Consider the following 20,292-nt stretch of genomic DNA (forward strand, 5'->3'; position numbering starts at 1 on the left):
TAGTAGCTGTTACTATAACATTAACTCTAATATGACAGCCAAAGATGCTTGAAAATGATTAAGCTGAATGCTTTGGAGAAATCTGTATTGTGACACAACTCACAGATGTAGACTTGTCTTTCCCTCCTTTGACTACAGAGAATCTAAGAGAAAACTCAATTCAGCTTTTATATCTTTATACAAGTATTTTGTCTTGAATTTGAAGTAGTGGATTTATTTAAGAAAACAACACTTAATGAAAATCACTATTCTACTCGTTGGGTTTAAACTAACTATATATTGGATAATACATACTACTAGAAAAAATACGCCTTAATGATAGAACCACAGCTATTGTGATTATTTTTTACTATTATTATTTATTATTTAGTAACCTGACTTACATTGTCTAAACTAATTGTGCACATTTCCAGAATGTACTTTGTGTTAAGTTACAAAATTAAAATTGAAGAAAGAAATCAACATGTTTAGACAAAGGAGAAAAGTCTCTAAGTAGTTTTCCCGGGGACTCCACAAGCTACTAGACCCTGGGGCAGCTTTGTATTAATTAATATAGCCTTGCTTTAATGATATACATTTGTAATTATACACTCTTAAGTATCTAAAGAACTTAATGTGTTTTAGATGAAAAAATATTCAAACCTAACAAAACCCTTTATAAAATGAAATTTAATTCTATTTCTTATAAGGAAATGAGAAAAATAAGCAAAGGTACTTGATAAATTTTTTCCTCTGTTTTTTTCAAAATTCTTTTGAATTTATCCTAGAAATAATTATTTGTAACTATTTAGGAAAGTTAAGAAAAAAGAAAAAAAAATCCTAATAGAGTAGACCCAGTGATCAGAAGGTACAACAGAACCATAGCTAGGTTATCTAATCACTTCCACCACAAAATCAATGGGCATGAGGCAGGGAACTCAAAAAATCTCCTCCTCCTTCAATCTTGGAGTATCCGAAAGGGTTTTTTTCTTTTCTTTTCTTTTCTTTTCTTTTCTTTTCTTTTCTTTTCTTTTCTTTTCTTTTCTTCTCTTCTCTTCTCTTCTCTTCTCTTCTCTTCTCTTTTTTCTTTCTTTTCTTTCTTTCTTTCTTTCTTTTTTTTTTGTAAACTGAATTTAAATACAAGAATAGAGATTATGAACTAGTTCTAAAAAGCGTAAAAATACCTAGGCATTAATCAATCTATTGGTGATCTACAAAGACACTCAAGAAAGGGTAGAATGACTAATAGTAAACAAAAGAATAAAAATGATCAGTTTAAGACCTTGTCCTTAACCCTTCAGACTTTTTTTTTCTAGGTGCTCTTGCTTCAGTAGTACTAATAAAACCTGGGACTTTTGACCCAATTCTGCTACTGGCTTTCTGAGTAAACTTAGAAAATCACTTAACTACTTTCTGCTGGTTTCCTGTGCTCTGGGATGGCATCTGTACTGTATGCTTTGTTTCTTCAAAGTGGAACATCATTCATCAGCCAAAAAAAGACTAAGCAAACAGCGCATCCAATGGTTCCCTAACGTGTGACACTGCATGTGGTTTTCCTTGAGCACCAGTCTGCTTTCCCTATAGTTCTAATGAGCATAGCCATTTTCTGCTATAGTCAGAATGATCCTCTCATGCAGTCAATGCGTATCTGGGCAACGCCAGGAAGGTTTTGCAGTACAAGAAATTTGTTGATTTTTATGAAGCATGTTTTAGGGGTTAATACACATATAAAATGGATGTCTTACTTGAGAATTTTTCAAATTGTAGCTTTTCAAATAAATTTAATAGCAGCACTCCTGCAATTCTTTGAACTTTACATCCTCTTTTTAAAAACATTATCTGCAGCTCTCCTGACTTGTGACTTTTCCTACACAGGTACCTACCTTTTCACAGCATAGAACTTAACAAGCGTGCAATGCATGAGCGATACAAACTTGAGGACTGTAAGTGAGCTCTCCCTGGAAATCAGAATACACTCAGGAAGATGACTAGAAGTATAAATAATAGTAAAGTCCCCAGTTTGCTTACCAGATTTGCATGACTAACACACTTGGCTTCATACCCATATTCAGAGACTATATTTGATTTAAGAAGCCTCCTCTTATAATGCCAGTGTTCCAACCAAGAAGGATGTGCCTTGAAAAACAAACGACTTCCATTTCCAAAGTATTATCCAGTTTGCCTACGTCTCCCCACAGAGTGATGACAAACATGATCAGATATCTGTCCAAATTCCATGGCACTGGCTTCCACTCTCTTTGAGTAGTGGCAGACAGCTCCACCAAGCATCTCTACCCACATCTAAAAGAGGGCGCTATATAATAAAGGATTTGGTTTTTGTTATGGGTTCCTGCCATGGAACTTCTAGAACTCTTGAAATGTCCTGAGTGATAGAAATGTCTATTACTCATGAGCTTTGAATCAAGTTCACATCTGAGTTTATCCCAGCAAGAGGAGTTATAGTGGATCCAGAGGTAGCTTCCGATCAGGGTTTGCTCACCAGAAAGACCAATCACTAATGACGGGGCTGGGATTTTGAACGAGCCCAAACTTTGGAGAGAAGAGAGGAGCCGGAGATTGAATTCAATCATTTGACCATCGATTTAATCAATCTTGCCCTATGTAATCAAACACCAATAAAAACTTTGGATGTTGACATGCAGTGGAGTTTCCTGATTGGTGAACACACTGATGTGCCAGGAGGATGGTATGCCTAGATTATCAGGGAGAAAGCGTGGAAGTTCTAAGATCAGGACACTCCCAGATCTCATCCTATGTGTCTCTTCATTTGGCTATTCGTGAATTGCATCCTTTATAATAAAAATAATATCATAAGTATAACACCTTGTGGAGTTCCATGAATTATTCCAGTGAATTATCCAACTTGAGGGTGTCATGGGAACCCCTGAACTCATAGCCAGTTGATTAGAAGTATGGCTGGCATGGGGAAACCCTAAACTTGTGCTGACATTTTCAGTGGGTTAAGTCTTGTGGGGGATGAACCCTTAACTGGTGGGTTTGACTCTAACTCTACATGGTTAGTTCCAGACTTGAATTGCAGGATACCACAATTGGGGTTAAAACAAAATAGGCAATCCTGGGACTGGCAAATGAACACCAGGAATAAATTAATGATGTGGCACATCTCCTATACTTCTGCACCCTCTTCCTGATGCTTCTGCTAAATCTTCCAGAGATAACTCTCTCTTGGGAGATGCTGAGTTGTGCTACCTGTCCCGGTTTAAGGAATGACTTCCTATTCTCCCCTTAGTCAGTTCCAAGTCTGGAAGTCATTGTCTTTAACAAGGTGGACTTCTCTAAATGCCCAAAACTAGCGGAAGGAAGTGCAACACAGGGAACCTTAGGGTAGTCCTATTTTCTAGGCCAGTGGAAATTGGCTTGCTCTTCCCATTGATCAAGCCCCAACCCTATGAGACTCCAGAAAGAGGAAAAGTGCCTCATAACTTCAGTTTGAGGTCTGCCTCTCAAGTCCTTATTTCCTATCCTGAGGTAGACCTTTTTCAAAAATAATTGGAAGTGTGACAATTCACTTACTTGATGCAGAGTGGTAAGGTTACATAGCCAGCCCCAGAAATATATTTAAACTTAGACTAGATATCTAAGTTCATCAGTCTTGAACTCCACATGCAGAGCACCCATAGCCCAGCCAGTGCCAAGCTGGACGATTCTGATCCCAGATCTTTCTCCCCCAAACCCTTCTTTCAGTTTGTGGTAAACTTCAAACCCTCAGGTTTTGAGCAAGAATGCAACAAAATCAAGCAATACCATATAGACTCAGGAAAATCTAAATCCATACAGAGTACAGGCACATTTTCCTTAAAGTTACAAAGCCTCCAGTAGTCTGTCAAACCTCTACCCAATTTTCATGATCAAATAGAACAGTTAGCTTCTCCAGTTGAACCACTGCATTCAGTTCAGTGATCACTTCAAAGTTTTTCTCAAGAATAGTACATCCGTGCTTTCTTTATAGTTCTGGAACTGAAGAACCCACTCAAGTGCTTTTCTCAGAACCAAATAATTCTGCCCCCAAACCGAACTAAAATCTCCACCTTTTAGGAAGCTGAAACTGCTTTCAATATTTTTATTTATTTCTAAAGATGTATTTATTCATTTTAGAGAGAGAGAGTGAGCATGAGCAGGGGGAGAAGAGGGAGGGAGAGAGAGAGAGAATACCTGAAACAGACTTCCTGCTAAGCACAGAGCCAGATACAGAGCCAATCCCACGACCCTGATATCATGACTTAAGGTGAAACCAAGAGACGACTGCTTAACAGACTGAGCTACACGGGCACCCTTGTTTTCAATATTTTTAAATGATTTTTTTGTCTATCATATATATAAATGAATATATATATATATATGGTAAACATATATATATATAAAATCTAATATATTGTGGTCTAAGAAACATAAGGGTCATCGACCTAATTATTGAATATATCATCAGAAGACATTGTGATCATGTTTTGTAAACGTGATATCTTTTACCCAATACAGAAGGGTCATGCCAAAATTTAAGGACCACTTGTTTCTTGGACAATCTGAATTCTATGCAGAAAAGCTATTCGCATGCCCTGGGCTGGAAAAGAATACCAGCATCCGGATTTAAGACCACTAGTGCAGAAATGAGAGTTTGTTTTAAAATCCATCTTGCTTCACAGTTATGAAGTGAATAAGCCTCAAAATATGCTCAATTACTCTTTATTTGTAGGTAATTATGGACAACATCTTTACCTTTTCAACTCTCATATATTTTCATTAGTTGTTTACTTAACAAAGTACAGTAGCACTTCAATAACTTGCATCTAAAATTTTCCTGTTCATTTGTTCGCAACTGCAGACCCTGGAGCTTCTACATACCTGGCCCTGATCTTTTTCCACTCCATTTCTGACAAATAATTCTTGCCTATCTTTGCCTCCATCACACTTGAAGCAAGGCCAATATTTTCTTATCTGCTTTTAGATGTTTATGCACAATTGATACGCATCTGCCTGTCCCTAGCTTTAAAGAAATCCCCTCTCTCCAGCATATCCTTTGCCTGACAATAATCTCATCAAATAACATTAATACACACATTCTGATGTGCAGATACGACTAATAAAAAAAAATAACTGGATAGTTCCTTAGTTCTTATTTGGTTAGGAACCATGACATTTCCTGAACTGTAAGCCACATGTATGTTTAATGACTCTAATTTCAAAAAATGGCTTTATTCCTCATTAAAAAGAAAGAAAGAAATTAGCAGCAATGCCCTTCCCTATCTAAGAGGGAGCTAGAAACAGTCTTCAGGATATGATGGAAGAAATAAACCTTGCTTCCTTCCCACCCACTTCCATGTCCTCTTGTTCTCATGGCCAGAAAGTGAGCCTGGCTCTCGACCTAAGGGTGGTGACATGGCTGACAGGGAAGGAATATTTTTGTGCTTCAGCAATGGCTTAAACAACGCTGCTTCTGTGGCAGCACTGAGACCCTCGAGGGACTAGAACGACTGCTCAGGGTGGGCCAGCTCTGCCCTAGGACCCCTAAGCTGCCCCTCCCTTCAGGGAAGTCTCCTCGGGTGAGGTTCAGATGCGCTGCACTTGGACAAAGCTGGGGAGAGTTCGTCCCTGCAGCTCTGAGCCAACGCAGGAGGCCAAATAGATGATGCTGCCACATGGCAAAAGCCTGCTGTCCCTTAGGCCACACTGCCTGTTTCTGTCCCCCGGTACAGGGAGCCCACCAGGCTAACTGCCCAACCCTTACTGCAAACACTGACAGAGCCAAATGGAAATGGACCCCTTCAATCGTGTGTGTGTGTGTGTGTGTGTGTGCGTGTGCATGGGTGCTTGTTTGTTTGTTTGTTTAACATGTTATTATGTTACTCACTATCTTTCCCACTTCCTGGCAGAGACCAGAAAAGAAAAAAAAAAGTTACAAAAAAAGTAGAATGTTTTTATTGTACTTGTTATTTAAACAAAATTACCAAAATCTATAAGTTCTCAAGAAAAACATTTCCCTCCTCTAAGAGATTCAACTATGTTTCAAAAAGAATCTGTACTCATGCTATTTTCTTTACAAAATAGTTTGCTCTTTTGAATTCTTTCAATTTATATATCTATATCTATGAAAGTGTGTGTGTGTATATAGATATATATATCCTTTATATGTATGTATATATTCTTTATATGTATATATATTACTTAACATATATAATATCTATTATATGTATACATGTTATATACTGTTATAATATTCCTTCTTAAATTATCATATCTTATAAGACTATATATTCATTTACATCCTTATTTTGAGTAAATAAATGAATATATGCTACATACTCAATAATGATTGCCCTTTCTTTGTAACCTGTGAGATAATCACTAGCTATTTTTCTCTGAGAGATTGGAATTGTGCTTTCCCCTTTAAAGGAACCTGTCAAAAATTTCGTAAATACATGTGGAGGATGTGCTTCAGAATCACCATTTGCCATGAGACAGAAAGAAGGGCAGGCCCTCCCTTTTTCACTTTGCCAAAATGATGAAAAGCACTGCTTTGAGTTTTGTGAATTTTTGCAACTTCTCTAATCATTTTTCATAAGGGTTTTCACAACTTCAGTGAGTTTTGGTAGAAAATAACAATCCTGAAAACTATGCACATTATTAGCCTCCCTTTGAAGCCCTCGCTGCCAATGTCTCCGTCCAGCTAGTGGACCATGGGAAGTGTAAGGACGGGAGGCAGCTTCTCATCAGAGAAATGAGTGGGAGAGCATTTCCTTGTAGTGACTGTAACGGGCCCGTGGTAATTCTGGGTGAAAAGGCCGTAATGATAACATCTACAAAATGGTACATTGTTCTCTGAAATGCAAGACGAATATTCCCAAGAATGGAAGATAACTAGCTGCAAACATGGCAGACAAAACACACTAATTCACAAAACCATGGAGATGTTTTTTTCCTCCTCCTCCCGACCACCCCCCACCCCCCCATTGCTCAAAAGAACAATGTCAAAAAGAGGTAAAAAGAGTTCAAATTACATTTCTTTTCTTTTTCTTTTCTAACAATTCTATGAGAAAACAAGAGGAAGGGCAACCACTGCAAAAGCCCAGGTTTGGGAGGAGAGAAGAGGAGGAGCACATGAATCAGCAGATCAGATTCTAACAGTTGAAGATCAGGTAGAAGGACAATTGACCGTGTGGGGGGAAATCGGGGTCGAGCTAATAGAGGGCTATGAAAATGAGTGTGGGCTGCAGACACGCAGCTGTTTTCCGAGAGTGAGAGGAAGGAGAGAGAAACAGTAGCTTGCAACAAGCAGGAGGCTGCATAGAAAGGCCGCGAGCCTATGTGTCTATCTAGGGAAGGACCAAGGAAGACACAAGAGAGTTCCTTGCAGTTGACTGATTCCAAATAAGCCACTCACACATGAGGTATTGCGCTCAGGTCCACTTCCTACGTCTAGGTCAGCCATGACCAGAGGAGAGCCATCAATCACTCCCACTCACAAAATGGAGTGAGAGTGATTGATTGTTCAAGACTGAATTAGCCCTGCCTGATTCACGGGAACTCTTAATGGAATCTGGGAGCCCTGAACTGGAAACTGAGGTTTTGGCCTGGAAATGGACCCCAAACCTTGGGGCTAAGTCCAGGTGTGCCCTAGTCAATCCAAATCTACAGCTCCAGGAGGAAGCATTTGGATACTAGTTCCACACATTGCTTATTTTGTTTGAACATTCTCAGGTTTTCTTTCTGAAAAGCATGATAAAAATAATACAGCATTTTCTTGATATTTTAGGAGTAGGTTCCATCAGTATTTGCATTAAGAACGTGCTGACCCCCCCACCCCGATCTTAATAATGACACTATTTAAATATCTATTTTCAGACAATAGTTTCATGCAGAGAGATATGAGATAGAAAACAATATTTCTCAATAAATACACGTTCAACTACAGTGAAGTGTCCTGGGCTTAAGAACATTAACATGGCACAAGATAATAGTCCCCTCAAGAGACCTCTTTTCCTCACTTAAATTATTCCACACCTTTCCTTATTATTATTTTAAACTCAGAGGCAAATTGATATTTTGCTGAAATTCTAAATTGTGTGAACACAAGTTTTGTTGCTGGGACTCCCTTGGTTGGGAAGAGGAAATGCCTGACATTTCTTAAACAAACCAATAATGACGAGCTATATATGGCTTGGACGTGACAGTCACTCCCCTCCCCTCGAACCTCTGACCCTCGAGGTTTACAGACCAGCTTGAGCTTCGATCTGAACCCTTGCAAGACCTAATGAGGGACATTTATTTTCAGTGGAGAGCCCCCCCTCATTCTTGAAATTCCTCCTTTCTTCAACCCTGACAGAATCTAAGTTTAAACCTCTTGGTAAATTATAAAGAAATGTTTTAGAGCAGCTTTTTAGTTGCTGTGGGTTGTACTATTTTTATTAGCAATGCAGGTCTCTTCTTGTTTATTCTTCCTATCTAGTTACAACATCACATCCCTTTTAGTACACACCTTAAGGAGAGAAGTGATAAAGAAAAATATTCCAAGCGATTCATCTAATTCAGATTACAATCTCTAGAGATGGCAAGCTGAAATCAAACCCGAGACCATTTGAGGCTAGCCCAAATTTAACGTCTCTCTAATGAGGCCATCTGAGATTGCTCCCTGAAGAGTCAAGTCTGGGATTGAAGTGGTGTGAAAATTTTTCCCTATCAAGCACACATGCTCTGACATAGCCAAAACACATTAAGACGTCTCCTTTACTTCTAAATATAGTCAGCATTCTTTTTGATATTTCACAGAACCCTGCATTTAATAAAAACAAGTTTTGAAACAAAACTACCAAACATATATTGATGAGACAGGTAGCTTGTTTAAGAGGAAATAATGTGGCGTATGTAGGTCCCTATCAGTTGGAAGGAAAAGCCCGGCATCCAGATGGAGTAGCCAGCTGCATGGGTACGCGATTGGAGGTTCTCTGAGAATCACATCACTCCCACCACTGCCTCACTTTTCCACCTGAAATTCTTGCTATTTTTTTTTTTACCTTAAAGCTTCTTTAAATAGTTTATAATATGGAGGTCTGAATGAAGAAAACATGCACATTTTATTTATCTGGTATCTCAATAGTTTTAATTAACATAAACAGAATCGAGGGCGATGTATTGCAATAAAGATATATATATGTCAAGTTCTCGTTGATAGTGGAGAGTGTACAAGAGTCCCAGAGCATTGCTTCTAACAGAGAGCACAGGTAGGAGGTCATCTCAGGAGATCCTCTGCCCCAGAAGAGAGCTACTTAAGTGTGAAATGAAACTAAGCAGCAGAATGCTTTTTCTAGAATTTAAAAAAAAAATACTAGAGTTTAGAAATTTTAGAAATTTACACACCATACATAAAAATTCAACCAAGTCTTTTTCTTTGGGCTGTGATACAACTATCCCCATTTTGTTCCTCTGGTTATCTTGGAGTATATTCTGTTTTTCCAATTATCACCTGATCCAATTATCTCCATTTTGTTTCTCATTAGACATCTAATTGCACATCCAAGATTGCTGACACATGTCCAATCCATTTACTTACCACATCTCACCTCAATAATTCTACCAGGGTTTTGCTTCAATTCCCGTCCTAAAGAGGACGCTTACCACACATCTTTCAGCCATATCCTCCAGTATGGCTGTGTTGTCAGGCCAATACACAATCTAGAATGTAGTTAGCAATCATTTTATAAAGACTAGAAATAAAGCTAAGGAGGTTGTGGAAGTGTGGTGCCAACTAGAAGATCCTGGGGGTGGGAAATGGTGATTTTGGAGCCATCCTCCTCCATCTCTTATTTCCAGTGTCAAAGATTTCATCCATCAAGTACGTCTATTAAAGTGAAACACTGTGGACAGAGAACAGAGATACAACTAAGAGAAGAGCACCTTTAAACCAGTTTAATCTTAAAGACAGGGAGGCTCACACAAATAGCATTTGAGATGTCCAGTGAACTAGCAATAGAACATTCATGACGAAAGACTCTTTCTGTTCCAAGGCAAAATAAGATTGCAAAACACCATTTTTTTTTCTGTATTTTCGGGAACACAAGTCCATATTTGAGAGTGGCTTCTGCTTGGCAGTGGGTGCATCTGGGGATCATTAGTTTAAAACTGGATTGGAAAGCCATGATTCCTGGGGAATATGAGTTGCACACTCAGTAGGGAAAATGTTCTCTCTGAACTGCCTTTAAAAAAAAAAAAAGTACAGATTAATAATGCAGGTCGGAGACAGAGACCCCTTCTCCACAATAAACAACTTCAACCATCTTTTGCTACACCAAATGCCAAAGTTGATTTCCTAAGACAGCATCTGGGTGTATTTTATTGGACACTAATGGTGGGTGTTTCCCACCAATAGGAGAGACAGACAGAGGTGAGAAGAGAGGAAGGGTGGGCAGGGATTGGAAGGGGAGGGTGGGGAAGGGAAGACTAGGAAAGAGAAAAGAGGAGAGAAGGAAGGGAGAAGGAAAAAAGGAGAGAAGGGAAGAGAGGTGGGGAGGAGAGGGGAAGGAAGGGAAGGGAAGAGAGAAATAGTCTCTTTAAATTAAGAGACTAGATTTCTTGTGTCTATGAGTCATCACTTAAGAGCATTTGATGACCATTTTAAAAGAATTCCTGATTTGAATGAGGCAGATGCAAGAAAGATATGCATGCTGCCTGCACAGGACAGCATTGTGTCATGAAAATGACAAAAATAGTGACTGGCTTTGTGACTCACTCACATTATGAAAGGAATAAATCCCTTTGGTGTATTAACACCCTAGCGGCTACTTCACTTTTTTTCACTTTTTTTTTTTTTTAATTAAACAAGGCCTTCATTCGCAGGGTGCAGCAGCTCTTCTTTGTGGTTACAGCAGCATAGACGTAATGACACTCTTAAAAGATTATGCTTTCAACTGGTTCTATAAATAAAGTCATGAGCTGGACTGTATACAGTACCTATAAACACATATGTGATAATATTTATTATCAGTCACGTCTTATTTTCGCCATTTGACTTTAGTTTGATGACAATGATGGATATGAATTCCAAAATGTTAGTTTCGCTATTTTTTTTCTCAGTTTAAAATAAATATCTTTTAAGTACTTTCCTCCTTGGGCAATGTGTTTCTCATTTGCTATGGCACTAAGTGTATAGGTATGGCTGACCGCTAACCTGACATGTGCCCGTCACCAGGGACTGCTGGTTCTTTCATCTTCTTAATGGACATTTCTCTACAGATGTCTGTGGCCTACCTGACTATAATCCTTTAAATTTTAATTCACTTTACATTTAGCCTGGTCATAAATACCATTTAGGTACCAATACTCTACTTTATGCAATCCCTAAGGTGATGCTTTTATTTTAATGAGGCCATTTGCAACTTAAGAGCAAAAAAATTCCATCTTTGATTGAATATATTTGTCAGTTTTATTCCCGATTGGCATTTTCATGGGAAAACTTGGATAAAACTAAAGGATGGCTGCTTACCAAGTGGGATAAAAGTTTCAGTATGTTTCTACTTTCAAAATTTACTGAATAAATGGTCTTTGAAATTCATTTTGAAAACATCAAAGTAAACCCAGGCTGTAATCAAAAGTAAAATCCAGAATTAAGTTATGTTAAAAATGAAATTTCCACTAGCATTTTTTTTTTCTATTTGAAAGGAAAAAAAAAAAAGACTCCAGTTAAACTATTCAAATAATGGACTGGCATAATAACACACGGAAGTCAGTATAGAACAGTAAGTGCAAATAGTGGCTAGTTGTCAATTTTGTAATGACATTCTCCCATGTTTATTGTAATGTTGATCTTTTAAGTAACACGAGTGTCTTCCCTCCCCCACCCCTCCTAGCATTTGGGAGCAGGTAAATTACCATTGACTTTTTACCTTATTTAAAATATGCTGTGAAATGAATCTATTAAAAATATATCTCTAAGAACTCTATGCACAGTTTCGTGATCGTGAGGCCTAATTCTCCACTCTAGCCCATACACCGTCCTGAACACTTTTACAGAGGCCCTTGGCATTCGTAAACCTAATTTCATGCATAGGAGATGAGATATATTAAACTAGATTTTTGCTCCGCATCAGTCAATGGCGATTTTATACAGTTTTATTTGAGGGCAGGAGAGACAGGGAAAGTTTAATTTGAGAATCAACAATATTGGAACATTTTTTTGGTGAGAAATGAGACCTTGACTATTTAAAATGCTACAACAAATACATTAGTTAGCATGAATATTAATTTAATTGTTAGGTTTAGTTTTCCAACTTTGGGTTGCAATATTCTCAAATGGGAATAATAGTAGTCATTTCCTTAAATAAGAATGAATGACAGTCTGACATCCAATACAACAGACTAATATTTCCGAAAAGGTATTTCACTCTCTCTCTCTTTTTTTTCCATTTAATTCCTTCATCCACATTTAAGATGTTATAATTATTTGGCAAATATGAAAACCAAATCTCAGAGAGGTTAAATAACTTTCAAATGTCACATAGCAAGTCATGAAGCTGGAATTTATTTATTTATTTATTTTTAAAGATTTTATTTATTTATTCGACAGAGATAGAGACAGCCAGTGAGAGAGGGAACACAGGCAGGGGGAGTGGGAGAGGAAGAAGCAGGCTCATAGCGGAAGAGCCTGATGTGGGGCTCGATCCCATAACGCCAGGATCATGCCCAGAGCCAAAGGCAGGCGCTTAACCGCTGTGCCACCCAGGCGCCCCTATGAAGCTGGAATTTAAACCCACATCACTCAGAATCCTAGCGTTGCTGTAATTCAGTCCTCTACACTGCCTCTCCGCTATTTGCTGAGCACAATTTTCGTTTGTTTATTTGTTTGATTAATATATTAAAGATAAGCTAGTATCCTAATATGACTAGACCAAGAACAAGTGTTGAGGTCAATATTCTGACATACCTTTAGTAATCTTTTTATCAAGGGCATGCTATCTTTCAGAGAATACCTTGGACCATATGAAGTTGAGAAACTGGACTGCACATTTCAGTAAATGCCTGTGTAATTTATATTCACGTTTGTATGTTTTTGTCCTTGAAATTCCTTTGAGGAAGTGAACCTCAGCACAACTAATGCACATTATGAGACTACATAACATTTTATACAAAAACAGAGTTTATAAATGAAAATAATACCACTACCACCTTCTAATATATGATGACACAAATATTCAGATATTCTATGAGAGACTTCAATATATTTTTCTGTTTTATCAAGTAATTAAGCCACCGAGAAGACTCCGCTTGAGTCAAGAAATAAGTCAGTCTACTTGTCATGATTTAACACCCAGGATAATAATTGCAAAGTGATACATGACAAGTTTGTTGAGAGGAGAGACAGAGAGATGGAAGTTCGGTAAAACAAAGTTATATACAGGGTGCCTGGGTGGCTCTGTCATTTAAGGGCACAACTCTTGACTTCTGCTCAAGTCATGATCTCAGGGTTGTGAGACGGAGTCTGGTTTCCAGCTCTATGCTGAGCATGGAGCCTGATTGGGATTCTGTCTCTCCCTCTACCCCTGCCCCCCCCACTCTTTACATAAATGAATAAATAAATAAATAAATAAACAAACAAACAATGACTGTATATACAAGCTATTCTTTAGAAAATCAGAAACCTGTTTTCTATTCACTGCCACCTTCTTGCCTTGATCCCTCCCTCCCCTCCTTCCTTCTTTTTTTCTCTCCTAAATTCCTTGGTCTAGCAGTCAGCAATAATATGTCCACCTTTAATGCTTAAAATAAAGAATGCAACACAAACAAACATAAGTGATACCTAACCTATTTGGAGGGATTGCATTTTTAACAAGTGAAAATACAGCAAGCAAATGTTTTTGAATAATCCAGGGGTCCTTGTCTTCTCGGAGGCTGAATAAACTCTTAGATCATCATTTTTGTTGAGCCAAAGCTAATATATTGCAGACTACATATTCCTGGAAGTCTTCTAAAATGAGTATTATTTTTCATAAATTAAAGGCAATACGTTTGAAGCGTACTTACTTTTCTTGATAATTGATAATAGCCACATCAAATATTTATTTAACATTTACTATTTGTGAGGCATTGTGTTCAGTGCTTTTTGTTCATTATATCCTCATAGCTCTCATGATTGGCACTATTATTTCTATTTTACAGTTGAGAATATTAAGGTAAACAGACATTAAATGATAATATATGCCTGCTTATCTATTAAATTGCAGAACCAAGATTATGTCTTATGTATGTATGTCTTATTTCAAAAGTCCCAAGGTGGTGCTTAATCATGACTATATGAATTTCAATAAGTAAAAGGAAATTCTGGATTCTATTCTCCCCATTGCCACATCTACCTATTGATATCTGCTGAGTACTGAGAGGGAATGAGTGCATTTCTTGTATATTAATATATATCTCAAACTTTACATATCCAACATTTTATGTATATAAAACTGAACAACTGATGTGTGTTTGCTTCCTCAGAAAAATCCTCAGGGTGCCTGGGTGGCTCAGTCAGTCAGTTGAGCTTCTGACTCTTGGTTTCAGCTTAGGTCATGATCTCAGGGTCGTGGGATAGAGCCCGGCATCAGGCTCCACGCTCAGTGGGGAGTCTGCTTGGGATTATCTCTCTCTTTCTCCCTCCACCGCTGCTACCCGCTGCTCTCTCACTGTCTCTCTCCAAAATAAATCGATCAATCTTTTAAAAAAATCCTGTATCTCTCATAGTCTTTTCTATCCCCATTGCTGACAACAAAACTCTCATCCTTCGCTTCTCTTTTTCTCTCACACTACACATCCAGTTCATGAGTAGATCCTGTTGTCAATAGTTTCCATATCCATCCAGAACTCAACTGCTTCTCATCAATGAAACCACACCCTCTCTGGGCCAAGATGCCATCTTGTCCCATACCAGTTACTGTGATCACTGCCTCATCATTCTTGTCACCTCTTGTCACCCTTGAGTCTATCCATGCAGGTGCCAGAGAGATGATTTGTAAACATATGACATACATATGACTTCTATTTTCAAAATCTTTCCATGACTTCCCATTTCACACATAATGAAACTTAACATTCTTACTTTGCTCTATAAGGCCTCACATATCGGACCACACCTCCTGTTGCACGCCTGCTCTCTCCAGCCCAGTCCACAAACAACACTGGCCTATTTGTTGAGCTTTGTATACACAAGGCAAGCTCCCATCTCAGTGCCTTTGCACTTCCTGTTTCCTCTCTCTGGAAATCTTTTCCCTCATTACCCACAGGATCAAGCTCCGATAGTTTATAAGGTTATGTCAGAACACAGCCACTCCCCCTTGTTTACATATTGTCCAGAGCTGTTGTTGGGCTATGAGAGGCACAGCTGAGTAGTTGTGACAGGAACCATACAGCCCATAAAGCCTGAAATATTTATTATCTGTCCATTTACAGAAAAATTTTGCCCATTTCTGCTTTTTTTTTCTCCTCAGTGTTTATCACTATGTAGCATGCTATACATTTTATGTATTTATCTCATTTTTGTCTGTCTCTTTTTATGTGATATAAGCTCCATGAGGGCAGCAGTTTTCAGCATTTTGTATTCCTAGTACCTGGAATAGTACTGGCACAGAATATGTTCAATAACTATTTGTGAATGTGTGAAGAAGTTTGCTGGATGGCATAGTCTGACTCTATACTCTCAACTCACCTTTCTTGGAGATGCTAAATTTCTCTATAACTAACTCCCTGACTTACCGTATTCTCCCAAAGAAAACTTTACCTCGTTAATAACGGTAATGCTCGTGGTGATGTAGTGATTGGTCATCCATCCATCAGCTTTGGATTAAGTCTGGATAAAAGTAATTTTTCTCTACAGGAATTTGAATTTTTAAAATTATAGTCACAGATGGATTTGGTAAGAAAATGTGCTATGTGCAATGCTCAAAAGCAGAGTTGGAAGACAGCAGAGAGGAAATATTCTTGCTCTATTCATGATTAAAAGCAGATATTTTGAAAAAGCTCATAAAGCCTTTCAAAATTCCTAGGTAAAACATATACTCGAGGTGTTATTGTTTATTGAAAGAAGTCCAGAACGTGAACTCAGAAGAGCTGGGTTAGAGTCCTGGCTCTATTATGCACCAACTGTATGAACCTGAGAAAGAGATTACTAAAACATCCAAATTACATGGTTATTTTGTGCATGAGATGAAATGAATGTGATATAACCTATCTGTCTTACCATAAATATTCAAGAGATGTAAACCTAATCTGGAAAATCTGAGCTAATTTTACTAAAATCCAACAAATGTTACAACTTTATGGGCAACTCTGGGAAAATATTCTGGTGGACATAAAGTTGACTTGGTGTCTTTCTAACCACTGGTACAGTGTTTCTTTCTTCCCACCTATCTTAATGTGGTTTTGTAGAAATTTGAGGTAAACTGACCTGGATTGACTCAGTTTGTCCACTGACTAGCTATGTTGTCTTGAGCAAGTTATTTAACATCTTTGAGACTCAATTTCTCCTTATGTAGAATGAAGATGACAATAGTATCTACTTAACAGTGTTCTGATGAAAAGTAAGGGATTATATGTAAAATACTTAGCAAAGCATCTAGCATATTTTAAATTCTAAAACTTTAGTTCACCAAGGTCCTCCTCCTTTCCCCATAACTCTTACTCTCTAGGGTCAATTATACAGAGATGGTCATGCTACATGGTTTTAAAACTCCTTAGCAACTTTACCAAATGAAACAAACCTGCTAAGGAATCTGGCATAATATGTTACCACCCTATGTCCTGGACATTTTTACCTTGTTGGAATTTTGAGATTCACACACACACACACACACACACACACACACGAAAGCACAAAGAAATTATTCTTTGATGATAAATTTTAGAACCCCGAGAAAATATAATCCAGGAAAGAAAATATTTTCCTAATCTTTCAAATGATATTATGTAGGTATTGCACAATTCTAGTATTAGGCATAGTTATTCCCTTGAAACACATTTTCAGTAACATCCTGTTTTGTCCCAGCATTAGTTTAGTTTATAGATTTTTTTTTCTTGAGAGAGAGAGAAGAAAAAAATGCTTTTTTGTTTTACTCACTGAGTTAAAAAGGAAGTTGTGTTACTGTAAAATCTAACATGCCACTCCCAGAGAGAATGAGACTATCCCCATACCTCTACTCTGAGCTCTGATGTTCAGTGAGTTGGCCTGTTTTAGAATTAAAACTCAGAATCTGCATTTTTCTATTTGTTTTCTTTGCTGCTGCTGTGTATGGATGGGAATGAGTCAAGTCCTTCCCACAGTATGTCTGAGAACTCTTTCCTAGTGGTGCAGCCCTACCTAGCCACTTAAGAAAGCATTTCTCTTTTTATTGGTGTCTCCAGTACTCATTATTTTACCTTTATCTACATACTTCTGCATTTCATCTGTGTCTTTGATCAGGCTGTACTTTGACGTTTTCCTAGTTTGAAAAGGTTTTATTCATAGACTTTTCCCACCTTTCCTAACCTTTCTCAGAGTCCGTTATTTTTCCAAAGGGTCAACAGCTATGGAATTCAGTATGCTCACTTCAGATAGTGACCTCTTTAAATAAACATTGCTAAAAGGAGTTGTTCAAAGGCAATTGTATGGTCTAAATAAAGCTGGGCTTAGTCAGCCTTGTGAAGCAGTTGGAGTTTATCTTTCTCTTCCTCCTCTTCTATCAAAACATGACTATCCTATGATCCATTTCCTTAGGGCTCTGCTTTTGCTGGTTAACACCAACACTTAAACGTGTGTTAATGTTATAGTCTTCATTCTCAATTCTCTCTCATTACCAGAATGTTCATTTACCATATTTCAATGATACAAATATATTTTTAAAATGTAATTTGACATCTTTGAAATTGGAATAAGTCTTACAGTTAAAGACTATGGTGGTTAAATTGATAGTTTTTTTCCCCTTTTTTTTTAGTTGTATGTAAAACAGTGCTGTATCCCATAATTGATGACATCTTAAATGAAGACAAAATTAGGGATTCCTAGGAAGTACATTTATTTATGGGAGTTAATCCCTACTAGTGGAATTTTAGGCACAATAGAATCTTAATGTGAGTGTTAATTTTGGCCAGGAAGTAATATCTGTACTTTCTCCAAACTCCACCTGTCATGCACATGACAGCTATAAACTGACATGCGCAAAATCCGAAAGGAGCATCTCAAGGTTTAGTTGTTGCTTGCAACTTGTATTGCAAGGATTGGAAGGGCTGACATTATTTCCATTGGATAAATTTCTGTTATTCAAGAAGACTCCAAGAAGGTTTAAAGGAATGTAAGTAAAGAGAATAAGTGGGTATAGAGTGTGCTTCAGAGGGACTCTCTACCCAGTTCTGCAGGAGGTAAGCAGAACTTATAAAAAGTATTAAATAAAAAGCTCTTCAGTGTTTTATCCTTATTCCTAGCATTCGTTCCTTTTTCCTTATGGCCATTTCCTGTAAGTTTTCTTTATAATAGCAGCAGTATGACACTTTGTCAACGTAAAGGGAGCAGAATGAAAAGAAAATGGAACAATCTATTCAGTTTCCTCTCCTTTAATGACTTAATTTAATCATGTAGCATGTGTCCTCTACTCTTTTCCCAGCTATTACTTCATGATTCATAAATCTGGGAGGAATATTACCACTTGTACATTGTTGCCTGATATGGTCAAAATCGCACTGCCACATCTTGTGTCTCAGATGGATTTGCCTGGCCACGACATCTTGAGACACCCTTCTTGGGCTGTAGGGACTGTGTGCTTGCAATGGGACAAATCTGCCACTAGATGGTGATCTTGCAAATTAGCAACAGAACAGAAGTTCACTTCTCTTCAATTTAATAGCATAATGAGAAAAAAAAATAATTATAATTGTATAGTGAGAAGCCAGAAATGTTTGCTATTTTCCCTAACATTTTAAACATTGTTTGGACCAAAATATAACTATCTTACATCATTAAAGCTTAATAATTTAAGACCATAATTGAAATTAGAGAATTAGAATATAGGTAGGCATCCGAAATTCTGGTTAAGACACCAAACTGAGGGGCGCCTGGGTAGCGCAGTCATTACGCGTCTGCCTTCGGCTCAGGGCGTGAGCCCAGAGTTCCGGGATCGAGTCCCATATCGGGCTCCTCCGCTAGGAGCCTGCTTCTTCCTCTCCCACTCCCCTGCTGTGTTCCCTCTCTCTCTCTCTGGCTGTCTCTCTGTCACATAAATAAATAAAAAAATATTTTAAAAAAAGAAAAAGACACCAAACTGAGGGTTACTTTCTAGGCCATCACAAAATATATACTGAATCCTCTCTCACTTATAGGCCAAAATTTTCTGAATTTTAAGGGTAAATATTTTCTAATCACTTGAGTTTAAATACTGTCTCTAACTGTATCCTCTCACACTCTAAGTTTTTACATAATGTACTAAAAATTTCTTGGCTAAATTAGAAACATTCTAGTCCATCTGATTACCTTTCACTAAGCTTTGAAAATCAAGTTCGGCCTTTTATGCAAGTTTGCGTGACAAACAATCTTTCCTTTAACAAAACAAGAACTTTAGCTCTGCCTATGAACACAGTTACGGCACTTCATGCCAAAGGAGAGCGGGGTGTCAGAATAATATTTTAAAACCCATATTTGATGTATTATTCCACTTATGTGTTTCTCTCTTAAGCTAGACTCAGGAGGCAAAAAACCCCAAGTTGCTGTTGAAATCTTCTCCCTTTTTTAAAAAATGCAAAATTTTCCAGTAACTTTTTTTTATATAAATAACATAGTATTTTCTACACATGTCATCTGAACATTGGGTTGATTGGACAACACATTTAAGGATTGTGCATCTGATCCGTAATTGTTTGCAGGGACCTGAGCCTAAGAAAAGTTGTACCCATTTTTCATTTGATTTTGGCTCAGTATCGCCAAATATTTTTCTATGTACTCAAGGAGTACATTTCCTCCTCAGATACATCAAGTGTCCAATGTTAGCTAATTCCAAACACTGTCTGGGGCCAAAAGGAAAAACTGAGTTACACATAAAAAGGAAAGTAGTCCCCCCAAATCATCATAACCATAGCCTTCTGTGTGTACTACTGCTTTAGCCAGCCATTTGGTTACTTTAATCTCTTGCCATCACAGCCTACCATAGTCTTCACACTCGTAGTCTGTCCTTCTTTTAGATTCCATTTGATTTGGTCACAGAGAAAACCAACAGTAGTTACAGGAGCCAAAGATCCAGGTAGACCCTAACCAGCCACCAATTTCAAAAGTTGAAACTCATGTCATTTTCT

This window comes from Ursus americanus, chromosome 1, assembly GCF_024610735.1.
Source record: "Ursus americanus isolate L20-20 chromosome 1, mUrsAme1.1.p, whole genome shotgun sequence".
In the NCBI taxonomy this organism is placed as follows: Eukaryota; Metazoa; Chordata; class Mammalia; order Carnivora; family Ursidae; genus Ursus; species Ursus americanus.